At 42.7% G+C, this 16,837-nt stretch overlaps 1 protein-coding gene across 12 annotated transcripts in view; it reads right to left on the bottom strand.

The window, feature by feature from the left end:
• Window positions 1–16,837, bottom strand: part of RBFOX1 (RNA binding fox-1 homolog 1) — a 2,849,206-nt gene that overhangs the window by 1,261,032 nt on the left and 1,571,337 nt on the right. The gene's annotated exons all lie outside the window — the stretch shown is intronic.

A 16,837-nucleotide genomic window follows, 5' to 3' on the forward strand; every position in this document is an offset into this window, starting at 1 on the left:
AACCCCCAGCAGAAGGGTAAGGTTACATATCTCTGTTCAGAAAGCATTACTATTTGCTGGTGAGGAAGTTTTGATTCTCCAACTTCACCCCTTGGACCAAGTCCAAGATGATTCCCTTCTGGACATTCCACCCTAGATTTCCCTCCAGCTGGAAGGCCCTAAAGTTCGGCGATGTGAGCTCTTTTACAGAAGCCACACTGCCTAGCGGATAGAGCATGGATCTGGGAGACAGAAGGACCTGGGTGCTAATCCTGCTGCTGGCACTTGTCTGCTGTGTTACCCTGGGCAAGTCATTTCACTTCTCTGTGCCTCCATGACCTCATCGGTAAAATGAGGATTAAGAATGTCAGCCCCCTGTGGGACAGGGACTGCCTGTATCCACCCCAGCCCTTAGTGCAGTGCCTGGCACATAGTAAGTGCTGAACAAATACCACTATTATCATCATTATTATTATCATCATCATTTTTCCACTATTACAAGCTGCTTCTCCTATAAACAATCCAGTCTAGAATGTGCTTTTCAGTGTCCCCATTCAGCAAAACTAGCCAGTTCTGAAGAAGGAAATCACTGACATTGAGGTGAGGATTGATGGAGTTTCCCTATAACTCTTCCTCAAAGGAGACTGAGTAATTTTAAAGGTACCTCAGAAACCTCCAGTGTACCTCCAGCTCTCATCGTTAGGTTCAGAACACATTATTCCTGTACTGGCCACAATTCATCAAGGTTAAGGTTTACATTAGACTCAGACGCTTTTACTTCAAGAGATTGATGTGGTCATTTGGCTGATGCACACAGAACAAGATTTAAATATAATAATAATAGGGACCTGCATATACTCCACACAATCTGGGGGAAAAAAGGAGGCAGAGATGCTGGCCAAGATTCATTACCCACTCCGCAAAGGCACCGGTAATTATGGGTGAACCAGATTCCCAAACAGAATAATGGCCAATGTCAAGATTTAATCAATATCGCAAACTGGAAAGATGACCAAGAGAGATTCCAAGACTGAGGTTTAAATAATGATATTTAAAGCCACTGAGGATCGTGATCCTCTTCTGCTATTCGATATGAAGTGTGACTCATAGGTGACAGTATAAGACTTGCTCAAAAATACGGCTGTGATGTCTTTGTCAGAAATCAGCATGGCTTAGCGGAAAGAGTACTGGCCTGAAAGTCAGAAAACCTGGATTCTAATCCATGCCCTGCCACTTGCCTGCTGTGTGACCTTAGGCAAGTCGTTTGACTTCTGTAAGTCTCAAATGCCTCATTTGTAAACTTCGTTCCCTTTTACTTAGATTATGAGCCCAGTGTGGAAGAGAGACCGTGTCTAACATGATTATCACATATTTACCCCAGTGTTTAATTCAGTGTTTGGCACACAGTATATACTTAAAAATATTGTTAATATTCTTATTGTTATTATTGTTGTTAATATCAGCAAATACTTGACCACATGAAGAGTATCTTTTACTCAAGTTAACTGAACTCGAAGGAAATCGGTAATGGGCACAAGGATGAAAAGCAGCCCAAAGACTGAGGCTTCTCCTTGAGTAATTCCTGAGGAAAAAAAAAAAAGTTCCAACAAGACGGGCAATGGAGTGCAAGGGAGGAAAACCCCTTCCAAAAGACTTGAATGACCTTGGATAAATTTGGCAAAATAGCCCTGTCTAGTACCTGGGCTTTGTACTTTCTTGTCCTTTCTGTTCCTGTATATTTTTTCCTGACAGATTTAGCTAGATAAGTCTGGAGGGCTTTTAAAACATATAGCTTTGGCTTTGATCTCACCATCAAGCAGGTTGTGCCTCCCCAGCTGTGATCATCCCTCCTAATGTTATAAGCTCAAATCCTGAGTTGACTAAAGTTTCATCCATGAGGAAACCTATCTTTTGCTTGGAAAGGTACTTTAAGTACTTAGTTTATGCCCAATTCTCTATTAAGCTCTGGGGTAGATACGAGGTAATTAAGTCTGACAAAATCCCTATTCTACATGAGGTTTACAGTCTCAGTCTGGGAAACTTACATATTTCTTTTCACTGCTGTTTATTTGTATTTCCACATGTAGATTTTTGTGTTTTATGAGATCAAATGTGGAGAGTAATAGGGACATGTGATAAAATATGGTGAAATATCTGGGTTTCAAATGAATGTGAACGAGGTACCCCAAAACAAAGAGAAAGAGATAATGGAATGGAAAAGGTAAGCCGCCACAGAGAAGGATGCTAAATAATCAAACTGTTGTTCTGTTTTTAAATTGAGAAGCAACAAGGCCTAGTGGATAGAGCAGGGGCCCGGAAGTCCAAAGGACCTGGGTTCTCATCCTGGCTCCGCCACCTGACTGCTGAGGACCTTGGGCAAGTCACTTCATTTTTCTGCGCCTCAGTTACCTCCATCTGTAAAATGGGCCCATGTAACTGTGAGCCCCTTGTGGGATAGGGACTGTGTTTAACCCAATTATCTTGTATCTTCCCCAGAATCAATCAATCAATCAATCGTATTTATTGAGCGCTTACTATGTGCAGAGCACTGTACTAAGCGCTTGGGAAGTACAGATTGGCAACACATAGAGACAGTCCCTACCCAACAGTGGACTCACAGTCTAAAAGGGGGAGACAGAGAACAGAACCAAACATACCAACAAAATAAAATAAATAGGATAGAAATGTACAAGCAAAATAAATAAATAAATAAATAAATAAATAAATAAATAGAGTAATAAATATGTACAACCATATATACATATATACAGGTGCTGTGGGGAAGGGAAGGAGGTAAGATGGGGGGATGGAGAGGGGGACGAGGGGGAGAGGAAGGAAGGGGCTCAGTCTGGGAAGGCCTCCTGGAGGAGGTGAGCTCTCAGCAGGGCCTTGAAGGGAGGAAGAGAGCTAGCTTGGCGGATGGGCAGAGGGAGGGCATTCCAGGCCCGGGGGATGACGTGGGCCGGGGGTCGATGGCGGGACAGGCGAGAAAGAGGTACAGTGAGGAGATTAGCGGTGGAGGAGCGGAGGGTGCGGGGTGGGCTGGAGAAGGAGAGAAGGGAGGTGAGGTAGGAGGGGGCGAGGTGATGGAGAGCCTTGAAGCCCAGGGTGAGGAGTTTCTGCCTGAACTTAGCCTGGGAGTTTTCTCCCAGAACTTAGTACAGTGCCTGACATATAGTAAGTGCTTAACAAATACCGTAACAAAAATTAAAAGAAATCTCCTCCCAAGGTAGCACAGACAAACAAGTAGAGAAACAAATTTAGAAGGCCAGTACTTCCTTTGGAAAGGGCAGTGTGACATCAAATTCAGTATCCTTTTCCAGGGTGGGGAGTGGTGAGAGTGTGGCCCTTATTCCTGGGTTAAGGAAGTACTGGCCTCTTTATGCAAGAGGAATTAAATACCTGTTCTCCCCCCTACTTAGACTAGAAGCCCCATGTGGGATAGGGACTGTATCTGATTGGATTTTCGTGCCTCTGCACTTAGTACAGTGCTAGCCATATAAGAACTGCTAACAGATACCACTATGTTTATTATTATTATCCATTACTCATTATCCATTACTCATAATGGATATTTATTGAGTGCTTACTGTGTGCAAAGCACTGTACTAAGCTCTTGGGAGATCACGATACAACAATAAACAGATACATTCCCCACCTTAAAGGGCACAGATCCAAATGCTTGGATGATACTGCATTTACTGAGTGCTTTACTGAGCACTCAATATGTTTACTGAGCGCTTACCATCTACAGAGCACTGTCCTAAGATCTTCGTAGAGTATAATACAACATAAGTCTGAATGGAAAATAATACACCAAATCCAGTAATGAAAAATGTTTAAATTGGCTGAAACTTGAACATAACCGTTCAATGTTATTTTTACCAAAGTAAGAGTTCTGGTGAGCAGAATGTATTTGTTCAAAAATAAGCAACCCCAAAATTTAAATGTTTGGTTATTTAGTTGAGAGGAAGGCAAAAAAAAAGAGATTCCTATGGAAATTTTATTGCCTTTTGTGTGGAAGTGGGAGTGAATGTTGATGTTGGATCTCCCATGATGTTGCCTCTGCCACAGCTAGGCCTAAGTCAGAGGTCAAGTGACCAAGAGTGCTCTTTTCCTCATTAACTTGGCTCATGTCAGGTGTTTATCGAAACATCCTCCTATGGGAAAATGCTTGCCTGGAAGCTCCAGCTCCAGCGAGAGTTAAAAGACACTGTATAGATAAGAAATGTAGATGCTCTTTGTTAATATGGGCTTGTACATTTGATTTTGAAGTTGAGGTAGTCCTTTGAAAATGTCTCATATTTCTTCTCATTTCTTTTCATGTTGACAAGCCAGCTGTGGTGTTATCGCCTACATTGGAATATTATACAACTGCCAACATTATGATTGCATATATTGTACCTTGGTTAGGAAAAAAATCAGATACAATGACTAGCAAGACATTTGAAGTAGCCCATATTATACATATTTACTTTCTACATGCAGATTTCTGGGTGCAGTTTTCATAAATCATGTGAGCCCATTGTCGGGTAGGGACTGTCTCTATATGTTGCCGATTTGTACTTCCCAAGCGCTTCGTACAGTGCTCTGCAGACAGTAAGTGCTCAATAAATGTTTGAGTGAATGAATTCCAGTTTATGTTGATAATTTTCCATTTTTCCTTATTATGTCATCTTTGTATTATTTGTATTCTAGTTGTAAAAAATTGTGCACAACTTTTGTAAGTATGAGAATTTTACACAATTGTTTCATAATCGCTACCTAGAGGCTTTGCTAGTTACAGATTATTTTTGAAGTTCATTTAAAGAAAATGAAATCCCCACCCCTGCCCCTTTCCTCTCTCCATCTTTGGGTCTCAAATAGTACAAAGAACATTATAGATTGTATGCTCATTGTGGGCAGGGAATGTGTCATATGGTACTCTCTCAAGTGCTTGGCACAGTGCTCTTCACACAGTTAGCACACAATTGCACTGATAGATTGATTGAAGAGGGTGAATGACAGCAGCTTACTCAAGCAGCTTTTGAATAGGGGATTACAATGCAGTGCCCTCAAACAGGGAAGGAAGAAGAAACATTATAAAATTATAGGAAAACATAATGTCAGAAACTGTGACATTGCAAAAGCCTGCTGGAAGGTAATAGCTGCTGACAGATCAACCAGCCAACAGCAATCAGAAAAGCAGTGGCCCAACAGAGGATGATTGTGTTTAAGTGGTTGAATAAGCTAGTTGGTCTCTTTAACCCATACCTACAGATTAGGTCTATCATTTGGAGTTCAATCTTCAAACATGAAGGACAGTTTTAGGATAAATTTAGCTACACACACAGACACACATAGAGCCATGCAGACAGACAGACACCACCATACACACACTCACCACACGGAAGCACACAAAACCCAGTGTTCAAGACTGAACCTAATCCATATAAAAAAAAAAAAAAAATCCCTGACTTCCTTCCTGATTCCCTCCATGAGTATTTAAGTATCATGTTTAGCACAAAGTATGAATTTCCCGAAGGTAACGAATGACAATAATATTTAACAAATGGCACCTGGCACAAGAACTGAATCAACGGGCAATGTTTGAGGAATCATCCTGGTCCTGTTGCTGGGGAAATCCATGTCATGTTTTCTAAACCCCAAATCATTACCTTCCTGAGAGCAGGAGAGGAAAGATGACAGAGAGGAGAGCTGTCAACACTATTTAAAATCATTTCCTGGGTATCTGGAGAGTTAGGTAGAAAGCCTGATCTCAATCCCAGGGAGGTTGGTAGTTGGGAAGGGGAGAAAGTTCTTTGATCTCAGCCCTCAGATTGGGGACATCGGCGCTGAGGCCCATAGCCGCAGCAAACCCAGAATAAGCACTCAATCAATCAATCAGTTGGATTTATAGGGTACTTACTGTATGCAGGGCACTGTAGTAGGCGCTTGGGAGAATTCAACCCCACAATAGACATATTCCCTGGCCATAACAAGTTTACAGTCTAGAGGGGGAGAGAGATATTAATATAAATAAACACATTAGGAATATGTACATAAGTGTTGGAGGTTGGGATAGGGGGATGAATAAAATGATCAAGTCAGGGTGATGCAGAAGGGAGTGAAAAGAGGAAATAAGGGCTTTGTCAGGGAAGTCAGACGTTGTTGGGGCCCAAGACGATCAAATATCTACTGCATATGCAATCCCTCCTCCCCTAATGATTTCCTAAAAGTAAAGGCCAAGCGCTTGGTATGGGACTTTGCACACAGTAAGCGCTCAATGAATACAATTAATAATACCTCACTGAGACATTTTTCCCAAGCATAAAACAAGGATTGTCAACCTTGACCCACCTCCATACCAGGGTTTAAATTGTGTAACCAAGGTCATACTTTTTTGGTGGGGTGGAGCAGGAGGAAGAAAGGATGGATGAGTGCCTAGGAACTCTAGGGCAGGAAAAGGCTGACTAAATGGACAGGGGGATTGTGAGCCTGTAATTTCTACCAGTACAATGTCGTGAAAATCCAAGTGTGTATACATTTTTCTTGAAATAAATCACCAAATATCTCTGTGTCCCTGTGTGGCTGGGTGTAAGAGTTAACACTGGTAAAGGGCTGGAAGGCAATAGGGAGAACCTGTTGATGTCAGAAATCAGAAGCCACCATTTTTCAGTCCATTGAAGAAAGGGAACGGGAGGCTTTAATAAGTATTAAAGTAATTAACTGTCACTTACAAGATTAATTGACGACCCAACAGTTTTGCCCCGAACACAATGTATTGAGATTACAACATAACCTTGAATAGGAAAGGTGAAAGGAGAACAGTTATTTCTGGATCATGGGAAAGTGAATATGCAGAATTGAGAGTGATGTCAAAAGTGAGCAGGAGAGCAGGAATAGCCCATAGATCATCACATCTTTCTATAAAGGGAGTTGTCAGAGGATAGCCAAGAACTAAAATTAAGAACCAGCACGGGCTGGGTGGGATCATGGTAGTGACTGAGACAGAGCCATTCAGGCAACAAGGAACTCCTGATATGTGGGTGCAGCTTTTCTGCCTATCTATACCCATACTCAGGAAAAAATAATATTTTGTGGCATCTCTCTTTAGCTCTTTATATTTCAAGTGTATTTTTGGTACATAGTCCCCTTATTTTAGAGAAGCAGATTGGCTCAGTGGAAAGAGCGCGGGCTTGGGAGTCAGAGGTTATGGGTTCAAATCCCGGCTCCACCAATTGTCAGCTGTGTGACTTTGGGCAAGTCACTTAACTTCTCCACTTCAATCCATACTTCATGCTGCTGCCCGGATTATCTTTGTCCAGAAACGCTCTGGACATATTACTCCCCTCCTCAAAAACCTCCAATGGCTACCGATCAATCTGCGCATCAGGCAGAAACTCCTCACCCTGGGCTTCAAGGCTGTCCATCACCTCGCCCCCTCCTACCTCACCTCCCTCCTCTCCTTCTACTGCCCAGCCCGCACCCTCCGCTCCTCCACCACTAATCTCCTCACTGTACCTCGCTCTCGCCTGTCCCGCCATCGACCCCCGGCCCACGTCATCCCCCGGGCCTGGAATGCCCTCCCTCTGCCCATCCGCCAAGCTAGCTCTCTTCCTCCCTTCAAGGCCCTGCTGAGAGCTCACCTCCTCCAGGAGGCCTTCCCAGACTGAGCCCCTTCTTTCCTCTCCCCCTCGTCCCCCTCTCCATCCCCCCGTCTTACCTCCTTCCCTTCCCCACAGCACCTGTATATATGTATATATGGTTGTACATATTTATTACTCTATTTATTTATTTATTTATTCATTTTACTTGTACATTTCTATCCTACTTATTTTATTTTGTTGGTATGTTTGGTTCTGTTCTCTGTCTCCCCCTTTTAGACTGTGAGCCCACTGTTGGGTAGGGACTGTCTCTATGTGATGCCAATTTGTACTTCCCAAGCGCTTAGTACAGTGCTCTGCACATAGTAAGCGCTCAATAAATACGATTGATTGATTGATTGATTCTCTGTGCTTCAGTTACCTCATCTGTAAAATGGGGATTAAGACTTTGAGCCCCACGTGGGACAACCTGATCACCTTATATCCTCCCCAGCGCTTAGAACAGTGCTTTGCACATAGTAAGTGCTTAACAAATGCCATCATTATTAGAGAAGCAGCATGGCTCAGTGGAAAGAGCCCGGGCTTTGGGGTCAGAGGTCATGGGTTCAAATCCCAGCTCTGCCACTTGTCAGCTGTGTGACTTTGGGCAAGTCACTTCACTTCTCTGTGCCTTAGTTCCCTCATCTGTAAAATGGGGATTAAGACTGTGAGCCCCACGTGGGACAACCTGATCACCCTGTATCCCCCCCAGTGTTTAGAACAGTGCTTTGTACATAGTAAGCACTTAACAAATACCATTATTATTATTATTATTATTAAAGAACAGTCATGCACAATACATATGTATATAATGTATAATGAGAAGAAGTATGGCCTAGTGGAAAGAGCAATGACCTGGGAACTGGGAATCAAAGGCCCTAGGGTTTAATCTCTGCTCTGCCACCAGCCTGTTGGGGGATCTTGAGCTAATGATTTAATTTTTCTGTGCTTCAGTTTCTTCATCTTTAAAGTGGGGATTAAAGTGTGCTTAGACTGTGGGACAGGGGTTGTGTCCAACATGCATATACTGTATCTATCAGAGCTTAGTATAATGCTTGGCAAATAATAAGCATTTAATACAAGGGAAAGTGGGTAGAGCATGCACCTGTAAGTCAGAAGGACCTGGGTTCTGATCCAAGCTTCTCCACCTGTCTGTTGTGTGACCTTGGCCAAGTCACTTGACTTCTCTGCATCTCAGTTACCTCATCTGTAAAACAGGGATTAAGCTTGTGAGCTCCCTGTGGGACAGGGACTGTGTCCTACCCAATTATCTTGTGTCTACTCCAGCACTTTCTACAGTGACTAATACATAGTGGGTGCTTAACAACTACCACAATTACTGTTATTGACAAATATCATTACTATTAAAAAACAACCACTATGTGATGAAACTTTGGATTTTAGCCATTTAAATCATTTTCAAGTCAAGATATTTCAAAGTAAGGGAAAGCAAAAACTAAATTAGGTAAATGAACAAACAAAAAGTGTGGTTAAAGCATATCTTAACCTTTTTTAAATTTCATAGGAAAATTTTGTAATAATGTTATTGGGAAAATTGGATCTCAGTTTAACTGGACACAACTGGAAGAGCGACTCAGGTGATCAGAAAAACACTGATTCAGGAGAACGAGGGGCGGGGAAAGTCTGGAAACGAGAAGTTGGGACATTTACTTGAACCCCATGCCCCAAGGGGTCCTGCCTTTCACAGAGAGGGCTACTGCTTCACAGAGTGCAGGAGGGTGAATCGGGGAGGTCTCAGGACCACGTTTCCCAGTGTACATTTGTCACTGCAGGCAATATAGATCTTGAAGCCAATCCCAACTACTGCTTGGCAATGAACTATCCAGTCGGCTCATCGGCACGGAAAGCAACGCTCACAGCAACACAATTTCCCTGGACAGGATGTGTGAGGAGAATGGATAATAACAGGATGTCCAAGCAGCTGCCCTGTGGTGTAGAGATGCATATGGGTGCTATATTTGGGTGCTCTTCTAGACTGTGAACCTGTTGTTGGGTAGGGACCGTCTCTATATGTTGCCAACTTGTACTTCCCAAACACTTGGTACAGTGCTCTGCACACAGTAAGCACTTAATAAATACAATTGAATGAATGAATAAATGAATATTTGATTGATTAATTGGTTGGTTTATTTTTAATCTCTTGTGCCTGCTTTGGACCTATACATAATCTATTTATACCTACCCCGGCACATACACGTACACACAGTAAACAATCACCTTACCCAGCATGATTTAGTTGTTTGCTGTAGTTATATATTTGTGTGTTTGTGTATGTGTGTGTGTGTATGTAGCTTTTTGTTTTTATTGATGATGGAGAGGAAGGTTTGTAAGCCTAGAAAATTGCATCACACCCTTATTAAACTGTTAAATTGCTTGTGGAAAAAATTAGATCTGGGTCATAAATTGATTAAGGGATGAAAAATAGTTGTTCTGCAAAAAAAACTAAAGAAATTAGGGTTGTTAAGCTGGACAACAGAATGTGAACAGCTGACAACTGCCTTCAAGTACTATGACGTGAATGAGGGAGAAGTCAAGCTTTTTTTTTCCCCTTGCCTCAGATTTAAAAAAATAAGGCTTTAATTAAATAATTTTTTCACTTGGGTGTTAAGAATTTAGGTTGAACATGCAGAACAATTTCTTAGTGTTCAGGAACAGCCTATGAAGTGGGACTGCAGTATGTCCATTCCTGAATATCTTTAAGAAAAGCCTAGTTGTGGTTAAGTTTAGAAAGGTAGGCATCTGGACCAGATAACCATTTGAGGTACCATTCAACTCTGTACATTTACGAGGCCTCTGACCAGTTTACGGTCTGCTGAGAAGCAGTTTGCCTTTACAATTGCATAATACAATCCCCAGAATTCTAGTTAGCTGCCAATAAGCGAGAAACCTATTTTCCAGTTTGAAATGTGGTATACAAGAGCAAGGATATGGACTTCTGAACACCTTCACAAACAAGCAGCATCCCTTTCAAATGGATGTGATTCAGGCCAAGACGTTATTTTCTTTGGTCAAGTTCAGATTGGGTCGAGAAATACAGTGCCTGTAACTCTTGATTACTGGACCATGTTCAGTTTGCAGTTGCATTAAGCAAGATGTAACTGAGGTATACGCAAATGTGTTCAAGCCCACAGGACCAGAACGTACCAGGTGGAGGGGTAAAAGAACATTTAATAAAATGAAATAGTTCTTGCTTTTGTAAGATTACCTGGTGAGCTCATCAACTCTAATCGAATCCCAGTTTCACATCAATCTGATAGGCATCACTTCCTCTCAAATGATTGTAAATTGGGTATCTTGTTTTTACAAATTCACTAGGGAGGTAATCCTACTCCATAATCTATAACCCCTCCTCAGTCAATCAATCCATGGTACTAATTGAGCACCTAATGAATGCGGAGCACTGTACTAAGTGCTTGGGAGAGTACAATAGAGATAACAGAGACAATTCCTGCCCTGTAATTAGCTTGCCTGAGACTTGTTCCTGTAAAGTGAAGATCCCATCTCCCCACACTCCAAACTAACTTTCTGGCCTCCCTGATTCCCCTAGGCTCTCCTGTTCTTTACATCTATTTTTTTTTTTTTAACTTTACTGATTCTTTTCTAAAACTCAAGGGCTGCCTTGTCCCATTACGGATCTTGCTGCACATTTTCTTCCCCCTGGTTGATTTTGTAATTGGTGATCCCTACCTCCTGGTGCTACAAATTTGGTGACTTCAGGCTAGAACAGGGAGGGAAGGAGAGAGAGAAGACCGTGGGGTGAGTAGAGGAGGAGGGGGAGAAGAGAAATAAGGGGATGGAGAGGAAGGGTATAAGGAGGAGGAGGAGAAAAAAGAGGAAGAGGAAAGGAGGATGAGGGAGGAAGAGGAGGAGGAAGAGGAGGGGCAGGTGAAGAGTATGACCTTTTCCATTTTTCCCTCTTCTTCATCCTTCTCCTCCTATTCCTCTCCCTCCTCCTCCACTACAGCCTTCTCTCCCTCTATCTGGCCCAGATTCTACCTCTGACCTAGCAGCCCAAGAATGTAGGGACAGCAGGCTTGTAAGCTACCCCGAATAGCCTTTAAGCTCCTTGAAGGCCGGGGATTATTTCTACCAAGTCTGTTGTATTGTATTTTCCCAATCACTTAATAAATAAATACCACTCAATAAATATCACTGATTGATTTCAGAGGTTGTAGGTGGGTGGAAGTGGCAGTAAAGTATCAACTGGAACAGTGAAACTGTGGAGAAAATAAATACAAGTGAAAATAATTGCTATAGCATAGACAGAGAGCCCTCTGGTTCAGGAAAGCCATGAAACCCTGGGAGAGGTGCAAGAGAGCTGGGCTTAGATTACTTTGGCAGGGGGGAGAGGCTAGCTTTCTGGAACTTGATAGGAAAGAGGTCATGAACTCATGAACATAACTTCTAAGGGCTCCAGTAGATTGAAATTTGACATTCTGAAAGTTTATATATAGATGCTACTCATTTTTCTATTAGTAATGAAGAGAGACACAAGAGAAGAGGCTAGCTGCCTCAATGACATCGTAGAAATGATAAAATATTTCATTCTAGTGAAGTTTCTTCTACAAGGCCTATGAATTTTGAGTCCACCGATAGGCTTGGCTGTGTTCTCCCTGCAGTTGTAAACTGCATTTTAATGGCTTTCCTTTGGACTAGAATGATAACCACATTTGTCAGACCTTAGGTTTCCTAATATGCATCAATTTTTTCCTTTCCTAAAGAGTTTAAAGCCAGATATTCACAGTAACTCTGTGACCTAGGACTCATCTAAATGCCAGATTGACCTACCATGCTTACCTCAAACATATCGTCTCTGTAAATGGCTAGTGTCCAAAACATTTAATAAAGAAAACGTTTCTTCCTTCACTTGTGAATTTATAAATATTAAAATTCCCTCTTCGGTGCTAGGAATGGCTGGAGCAATTATCTGAGAGGGCTATGCACAAAGGGCTCAATTGAACAATAACTATTCTCAGCACTGCAGTTCTGAAGATAGTTCACAGGCTTTTTTGCATCCAAGCATGGGATGTTAATTTTAATATCAGCAGTGTTCAAGCAAATTATTCCCACCCAACTTCAGCGCCCAGAGAAAACCACAGGGGATTCTTTATCATCTTTTCCTTTCAGGAAAGCCATGTTCTTCTCGCTCTCTGAATAGACCCCATGATTATCTTATGTAAAAGCATCCCTTCTCTTGAATAGCAAATCCATGCAATGCAGGGAATTTAGCTTGAGCAAAACTACATGTAAAACAAACATTCAGGATAAAGAACTTACCTAAGAACCTGTTTCAGGTCCTGGTACAGGGAGTTCTTGTATTTTTGAAGAATTTCATGTTCTAGGAATGTCTTATTATTGTAACCATTGATTGAATGGGAATTAGAACAGAGAAGCAGCATGTCCTTATAGAAAGAGTAAAGGGCTTGGAGTCAGAAGGACCTGGGTTCTAATCCCATCTCCTCCACTTGTCTGCTGTGTGACCTTGGCCAAGTCACTTTGCTTCTCTGTTCCTCAATTTCCTCAACTATAAATTAGGGATTAAGGCTGTAAGACCTATGTGAGACAAGGACTGTGTCCAACTTGATAAGTTGGATAAGTCAATCCCAGCACTTATGCTGGTATTTATGTGTACCAGGCACATAATAAGTGTTTAACAAATACCTTAAAAAGGGCACAATAAATACCATTAAAAAAATAGAGGGCAGTGGGATAGATTGTTCAAAGGCACCACTCTGACATTCTTTATATAAATTCCTATATTATTGTTGTGCCCTCCACTAATGAAAGGTTTTACATCCTTTCCACACACAGCTGTTCTGTATTAAATGCAGCAAGTTGCAAAAACCCAAAGAAATCCAAAATAGTTTCTAGTACAGTACAATGAACCAGAGGCAGAGTCAACTTCACAAATATGCCACAACTTCTTCCCTTACTCAATCCATGGGATTCAGGACATGCTTCCCCATTCCTGGAAAAAAATCCAGTAGTTGTCCATCCATCTACGCACCAAACAAAATCTCCTCACAAACAGCTTTAAAGCATTCAATCACTTTGCCTCCTCTTAACACACCTTGCTATTCTCTTACTGCAACCAAGCCCTCAAACTTTGCTCCTCTAACGCTAACCTTCTCACCGTGCCTCGATATTGTCTACCTTACCACACACTCCTCGCCCATATCCTGTCTCTGACTTGGAATGCCCTCCCTATTCAAATCTGACAGACAATTACTCTCCCCATCTTCAAAGCCTTATTAAAAGCACATCTCCACCCAGAGGCCCTCCCTAAGTCCCCTTTTCCTCTTCTCCCATTCCCTTCTGTGTTGCCCTTACTTGCTCCCTTTGTTTCATTCACCCTCCCAGCCCCACAGTACTTATGTACATATCTATAATTCATTTATTTACATTAATGTCTGCCTCTCCCCACTTTAGACTGTAAAGTTCGTTGTGGACAGGGAATGTGTCTGTTTATTGTTGTACTGTACTCTCCAAAGTGCTTAATACAGTGCTCTGCTCATGGTAAGCACTCAGTAAATATGACTGACTGAAAGAATGAATGAATGAATGCACCAACTGTATACGACACAGACACACATTATGGGAAGGACGTTTCCTGATTCTCCCATCACATTATAACCAAATTGTGTAGTGAGAACATACGCTAGAAGAGAACTGGGGCTATATAAAGAGAAGCAGCATGGCTCAGTGGGAAGAGCACGGGTTTTGGAGTCAGAGGTCATGGGCTCAAATCCCGGCTCTGCCACTTGTCAGCTGTGTGACTTTAGGCAAGTCACTTAACTTCTCTGTGCCTCAATTACCTCATCTGTAAAATGGGGATTAAGACTGTGAGCCCCCCATGGGACAACCTGATCACCTTGTAACCTCCCCAGTGCTTAGAACAGTGCCTTGCATATAGTAAGTGCTTAATACCATCGTTATCATTATTATATAAAGCTGAAAAACCTTTCATCAGACCAAACCCCTTTGACACTCTCCCTACCGTTCGATATGTTACCAATGCACTATCTTTGGGATCTGTCTAATGACAGGAGAGGTGAGTCTCATCCTTTGCAGCCCCTGGATTAAAGAGTCATCGGCTATATCCTGAAAAGCAAACATCTTTCGGAAGCAAGAAATGTTTTCCCTTTGGAGCTGAATCTGCTTAGGGAAAACCTTACAACAGTAAGAAGCCAGTGTCAAGTCCCTCTTCCCCTACAATGGAGGCTCTCATGTCCCTCGTCAGGCCCAGGGAAATCCCAGCCCATCTCCTTCCTGGTCTTTACCCACCCACTCTGGTTACAGTCACGGTCATCTACTCTCCCCCACCTCTAACTTTCTGAACCATTTTGATCCCTTTCTCACACCCTTCTCTCTTCCTATAGTGATCCTTGGGGACTTTAATATCCTTGTGGATGTTCTCGATGACCCTTCTGCTGGCTGAGTTCTATCACTCCACAAATCCATTGACTTCCTGCTCCACCCTTCCTCAGCCACTCGACAACTTGGACACACACTCCACCTCATCATCTCTAGCCACTGTACAATCTCTAGCCTCACCAACTCTGAAAACCCTCTATCTGACCATGACCTCCTCACCTGCCTTCTCTCCCAAACACCCCCTCCCTTCCAATCTGTCCTGTTCCCCCCCAGAGACCTCTGATCTTTAGACTCCATCCAATTCACTACCCTCCCTGCCCCCACTGCACTTACGTACATATCTGTGACATTATTTATTTATATTAATGTGTGTCTCCCCCTCTGGACTGTAAGCTCACTGAGGGCAAGGAATGTTTTATATTGCTGTATTATACACTCCAAATGCTTAGTGCATTGCTCTGCACACAGTAAGCACTCAATAAATATGATTTAATGAATGAATAAAAGATCATCAAGCCAAATACATGGTCTCTATACCCAAACTACCTTCACTTACAGACCAAATTAATACTCATTCTCATATCCCTTTGCTGATCTCATACCACCAACTCACAACCCCAGATCTCCTCCACAGTCCTCTTCTTTCATACATGTGCATGAGTCACAGAGTGCTGTTGGTGAAAATCCAGATAGGCTGATTTTGTCCAACTGCAGTTCATCCTTGCCTATTTTAACTCTACTCTCTCCTCTGCCCAGCAACATTATTTCTCCATCCTTATTGACTCCGGTGCCCATTGGCTTTGACAGCTGTTTCAGACATTTAACTCCCTCCTCAAATTCTCTGTCCCTCCACCTCCCTCATCTCCCCCTAATGACCTGGCCATGAACTTCATTTGACAAAATTGAAACCATCAGGCATGATCACCCTAAAATCTCCCAGCCCTTCTCCCATCCTTCCCTCCTCCTGCTCCCTCCTCAACTCTCCCATTTTTCCCAGCAGTATCTCAAGAGGAGATTCCCCACCTCTTCTCAAAATCCACTAATCCCACTGCACCTCCAACCCCATTCCTTCGCACTGTATCAAAATGCTTGCTGCCTCTCTTCTCCCCTCTCTGACCACCAACTTCAAATGTTTACTTTCCAGGGTTTTCTGACCCACTGCTTTCAAACTTGCTCGTCTCTTCCCTATCCTAGAAAAGCCCTCCTTTGATCCCATGGGTCCCTCCAATTATACCCCCATAACCCTCCTAACATTCCTCTCCAAATCCTGTGAGCAAGTTGTCGACACCTGCTGCCTTCACTTCCTCTCCTCCAATTTTCTCTTTAACCACCTACAATCTGGCTTCTGCCCCCTGCATACCACTGAAACTTCCTTCTCAAAGTCCAGCAATGATCTTCTTGCCAAACCCAACAGTCTCTACTCCATCCTAATACTCCTTGGCCTCTTAGCTGCCTTTTATGCTATGACCACTCTTTTCTTGGAAACATCATCTAGTCACACTTTCCTCTTCGGGTTCTCCTCCCATCTCGCTGGCCCCTCATATTTATATTCATTCATATTCTCTCTCTCCTCTCTCTCTCTCTCTCTCTCTCTCTCTCTCTCTCTCTCTCTCTCCCTCTCCCTCGAGCTCCTCCTCTGCCTCCCACCCCCTAACTGTGGGAGCTCTTCAAGGCTTAATTCTGGGTCCCCTTCTATTCTCCATCTACACCCACTTCTTTGGAGAATTCATTCACTTCCATTGATTCAACCACCACGTCTATGCAGAGGATTCTCAAATGTCCATCTCAACCCTGACCTCTCTCCTTTTCTGCAGTCTCAAATTTCCTTCTGCCTTCAG

This window comes from Tachyglossus aculeatus, chromosome 21, assembly GCF_015852505.1.
Source record: "Tachyglossus aculeatus isolate mTacAcu1 chromosome 21, mTacAcu1.pri, whole genome shotgun sequence".
In the NCBI taxonomy this organism is placed as follows: Eukaryota; Metazoa; Chordata; class Mammalia; order Monotremata; family Tachyglossidae; genus Tachyglossus; species Tachyglossus aculeatus.